Source organism: Protopterus annectens, chromosome 16.part0 (genome assembly GCF_019279795.1).
Source record: "Protopterus annectens isolate FY-2018-M chromosome 16.part0, PAN1.0, whole genome shotgun sequence".
NCBI classification, from domain to species: domain Eukaryota; kingdom Metazoa; phylum Chordata; order Ceratodontiformes; family Protopteridae; genus Protopterus; species Protopterus annectens.
In genome coordinates, this window is record NC_056750.1 from 683,976,569 (window position 1) to 683,982,300 (window position 5,732).

Genomic DNA, 5,732 nt, shown 5'->3' on the forward strand with positions numbered 1-5,732 from the left:
CATGTACTGGAAAACCAGAAAGGAGGTGACAAAGAAGGAAAGTTAGAAGTTATATAACTTAAACATTTCATTCCCTTTTTCCATATACATACTTTGTTCAGACTCTTTTTGATTGTGATTCAAAATGCCAACTCTGATTTCCACTCTCTGTATATTGCATGTACATGTTGTGGGTTTTTCCACTCACTCTGTATATGTCATTTATCAATTGCCTTTGTTCCCTCAAACAACTATGATATTCACTTTGTAAATAATGTATGTATAGATTGCATTTTGCCATTCACTCTGTATATAATGTCATGTAACAATTGTATTTTCAGCAGGCTTGGACTGACATTGGTCTAAAGGAATAAATGCTGTACCATGGGTTACAAATTCAAAATAAAATAAGTAAATAAAGTTAAGGAGTATAAATGGCAGATAACATAGGAAGAAATGAAGGACTTAATGTAGGTGTACATTTTAAATCTATATTCAAGAGAAGAAATTGAAAAAATATTAAAATATTAATTTTTAAAGAACATTTATATATTTGATTAGTGATCAGCAGTATGGTTTCATGTCAGGAAAGAACACTACAGATGCAATGTTTGCTCTGAGAGTGTTGATGGAGAAGTACAGAGAATGTCAGAAGGAGTTGCATTGTGTTTTTGTAGACTTAGAGAAAGCATATGACAGGGTGCCTAGGGAGGAGTTGTGGTATTGTATGAGGAAGTCACAAGTGTCAGAGAAGTATGTAAGAGTGGCACAGGATATGTACGAGGGTAGTGTGACAGCAGTGAGGACTGCCATGGGAGTGACGGATGCGTTTAAGGTTGAGGTAGAGTTACATAAAGGATCAGCTCTGAGCCCTTTCTTATTTGCAATGGTGATGGACAGGTTGACAGACGAGATCAGACAGGAGTCCACGTGGACTATGATGTTTGCAGATGACATTGTGATCTGTAGTGAGAGTAGGGAACAGGTGGAGGAGACCCTGGAGAGGTGGAGATATGTTCTAGAGAGAAGAGGAATAAAGGTCAGCAGGACTAAGACAGAATATATGTGTGTGAATGAGAGGGAGGATAGAGGAATGGTGAAGATACAAGGAGTAGAGGTGGCGAAGGTGGATGAGTTTAAATACTTGGGGTCAATAGTTCAGAGTAACGGTGAATGTGGAAGAGAGGTGAAGAAGAAAGTACAGGCAGGATATTTGTGACAGACAAGTACCTGTAAGAGTGAAAGGGAAGGTCTACAAGAGGGTAGTGAGACCAGCTATGTTATATGGGTTGGAGACAGTGGCATTGACAAAAAGGCAGGAGCTTGAGCTGAATGTGGCAAAGTTAAAGATGTTCAGATTTGCACTGGGTGTGACAAGGGTGGACAGGATTAGAAACAAGTATATTAGAGGGTCAGCCCAGCTTGGAAGGTTTGGAGACAAAGCCAGAGAGGCAAGATTACGTTGGTTTGGACATGTGCTGAGGAGGGATGCTGAGTATATTGGGAAAAAGATGCTAAGGATGAAGCTACCAGGTAACAGGAAAAGAGGAAGGCCTAAGATAAGGTTTATGGATGTGGTGAGAGAGGACATGCAGGTGGTTGGTGTGACATTGCAAGATGCAGAGAACAGGAAGAAATGGAAATAGGTGATCCGCTGTGGCGACCCCTAACGGGAACAGCTGAAAGAAGATGATGATTTATAAATATTTATTTTATAAATTAAATATTTTATTAAAGCTCAAAAAGTCTTATAAATAATGTGCATTACCTGATGCGAGGAAGAAATGTACAACAGATAGCTTAAATTTATGACACTTCCATTCTGATGAAGTCCTTCTAAATTGTAAAAAGATGAAAGTACTCACTCTAAAGGCCGGATTTCTGAATGCCAACACTCAGTGTACACAATCTCTATTCAAAAACATCTGTACAACATTTTTTGTGCTGTCTATTTACTTGGAAAGATTAAATTAATTTTAGACATAGTCTATACATTGTGGTAACCTTTATGAATCCCACCTCAATATTTAAGTTTGCAAGAAAATCAGTAGGGAAACTAAAATAAGGAGGAAGAAGGTAGGAGTTATCCATGTGTTGTTTATCCACTGAGAATGATGTACACTTAGTATAGACGTTCATTAATCTAGCCCTAAGCGTTTTTGTTTGACGTTAATAAATCAGGTTATAATTATTTTCCTCATCCATGTGTGCTATGCTTTTTTCACAATTATTTACATATAGCAGTTTAATGTGATAACATCAGTTAGGACAGTGAAGTAAAGCATTGCACTTGTATTTACTGTTCTTCACACACCCAAAGTAGGACTCAAGACAAAGGCATGGCTTACACTAGAATTTACTCCATATGATATGGACCCATCTACCCAGCTGTACTTATATGATGATCAATGGCCTGCCAAGTCTACTTGCATGCATCTGTTTAGCACCCCCATGTAGGCTAGTGTATACATTACTTTTGGCGGGGGGCAGTAAATCAGTAAGGGTGGAAGGGAAACAGCTGTGTGTGTCTGTTGTTGATGAGTGATTATTGTGGGTAGCAGACTTTTGTGCGGGCTTTGTGTTTGTAGAGATCTGGAGTCATATTGATTGTTGAATACAATTCCATGAACAAAAATGTTCATAAGCTTCAGTCTGACAGATGTCACAGTTGATAACGCTTTCCACATACACATACATGTTTATATTGATCTACTACCTTGATATATGTGCTGACATGTACCATTTTCATATAAAGTGCTTGCAGAGGGTCCATCATTATGGTAGCCCACAGATAGACCACAACTTTTTTGCACACAACATGACCGTACCTATACCATCTCATCATATACACCTGCACATGCAATCAAAGTAGTGAAAGCTGACACTGCATACATGCTTGCTCATCCTACCGTAGCTTCAGGTTCTTGTTTAATATACATCTGCAGAGTACACTTATAGGTCAGTTCCTCCTGTCCCTCTCTTTTTCCCTAACTGTCATTTTCATTTTTATTTGTGTTTGTCAATTTAGTTCTCTGCATTTATGTTATTTTCCACTGCATCTGCACAGTGGAGTCAACGGAATGGCCCGGGTTACTTCCCCCAACAGTCTCAGCCTTCTCTTACAGTAAGTCCAGCTGGCTACAAGCTAGCCTCTCCATCAAGTGTGGTAGGGCAGGACAAAGGTAAAGCTCTGAAGCTTCTACCTTTTAAATCCAGTGCATGAAAGGAAGCATAACTCCTGGAGCTCCTGGACATGTGGCCCAACCAGTAATGCTAGGTGGAGCTGTGAACCAAAGATCAAATGGACATAGTATGAATGTTCCCGGTGGAGCATTTCTTGAAGCCAGCACTAGAAGCAGCTACATTTCTGGTGGAGTGATCTTTGAAACAAATAATTTCCAATGGGTGGGGAGTTACCTGTTCCATTGGTTAGCAACTGTCAGACCCACCATTTCCACAGCAAATAAGATTAATATTTCTTCTGGTTTCCTAAACTCAGTTTCCTTTTCAGGGTAAAACCTAGGCATAGAGTCAATATTCCTGTATTTTCTTTTTATTAATTATAGTTAATAACTGCATAGCTAGACTGGACCATAAACCCTTGTCAGCAATGACCCAAGCCCATAGGTTGATAGTTTTAGTTACTGTGCCAAACAGAAAAGTGGATCAAGTGGCAAGATATAAGAACTTTTAAGATGATAAACAAACGATAATTAAAAAGTTACAAACTTATACAGTAAAACAAGTTACAAAACATATATTGCTATGTAGATAATCACATTCTCAAAACGTTGGTATACAAGATAACAATTGTAGTACAGGCTATACAAATAGAAAGGAGCATGTCATCAAACAATTTCAAAAACAGCAACTGCTGTTCAGTGAAATTAACTTCATTGACAGTGGAGTTTGCTTTTTCTCCACTTTTGTGCAAACATGGAGTTGGAATTTATAAGTCTGGGAGTGTGTGGGGGATGCAGGTGGGCTTACTCCCCTGCAAAAACAGAATTGCTGAACTGTTCAGTGAAGGTGGATTTGGTGAATGGTTTTAGTTTTTATTTCTGTTTGCCAAAATTACGTTTGATGACTTAACATGAGTCCCAAATAGAACATGAAACTATTCTGGACATGATATTTACAATATATATGTATAAGAAGCTATAATGTGACAGCAGATGGTGAGTGAATGGTAACATTTGTATTTATACATAATACCATGCAGTGAACAAAACTTAAGAGAGACTATGATAACTTGGCTTTGGTTCCTTCTTGCTTGATGTGATATTTGCTCAGACTGTCATTTTTCTTTGCAACAGGAGCATGATGCTTCTTTGAACAAGCTCTCTTTTTGTATATATTTGAAAGTATATGATGTAACTTCTTGTGTGGTTTCATATGGCAGATGATTCCATACTCCTAGGACCAATTTGGAGATGGCTTTCTCACCAATACAGGTTTTAAATCTGGGTTTAATTATAAATATGGCATTATCGTCATCATGTCTTAGAGAGTAACTGTGTTGGCTGATATGTAGTTGGACCTCAGTGGGAGACAGTGTCCTTGACTGAGAATTGGTAGCCATTTATTGTGTTCCAACAGGTTTCACTGTTTTCTTTGATCAGAAAGGAGAAAGAATGTGCATATTTGTTAATTGCTGTTTGCAGTTTTGAGTTTTTGTACTAGAATGTTAATTTTGAGTATTAATACTTTTTTTTGGCTAATGCTTAGCAGGCTCTTAGCAGATTTTATAGCAGAGTTTGAAGTGAGTAATGGTTCTGGCAATGGTGTTATCAATGTTTTTCCTGAATTATTCTGTGACATCTAAGGTAAGTCCTAGAAACTTTTATTCCAAGACTAGTGGGAAAATGTTGCCATTTAGGTTAGCTATGCACAAGTGATGATTTTTTTGGAAACTTTTTTGATGTTACAAAATCATTGTGCTGAATCATCAGCATATTTACAAAATCAAGGCCTTATCTGACTTTTTGAATATAAAAATATTAAACAGTACTGGGCCTAGTACTGTTCCTTTGGGACACCACAACCAATATTTCTCCTTCAAAATAAAATTCCCAATCTTATTTCAAAACCTCTCTTGCATAACTAATTCCTTAACTATCCTAATACAAAACTCTTAACTTTACAGTCAGACAGTAATGCCAAATCCTCATGTGTTAAAGAGAATCAAAAGCCTTACTTACATCCAAAAATACAAAGCAGGATCTATGGATTCCCATACAGTCTGATAAAATGAAAATAAATTTGTAGCACAAGAATGACCCCTAACAAAACCATGTTTGGTGCATGAACAATTTCAGACAAATTATCTGTAATGTATTCTGAGATAATTCCTTCATAACATTTCTCCAAATTACAAGTTAAGAAGATAAGCCTAAAATTCTGTATTTCTGCTAATGCACCACATTTAGGGATATGAATCACTAAATCACACTTCCAAACAGCCAGAACATATTCAGCTACAAGAGAGTATTGAAACAAAAATAATAAAAAGGGATGATAATCCTAATTTTATTGACTAAAAATATCCATCTGAACCACAAGCAGAATTATGTTTTATACTTTTGCATGCCTTTTCAGCTTGATCAAATGACAAAGTAGGGCACTTATCTATCAAAATCCATTCATTCACAACTTTTCCCTTAAAACCAGAATAAATCATTTTAGCCTAGAAAACCTTAAGTAGTACATTCTGGGCACTAATCTCACAACCATTAATTACAAGAATTCAAGAG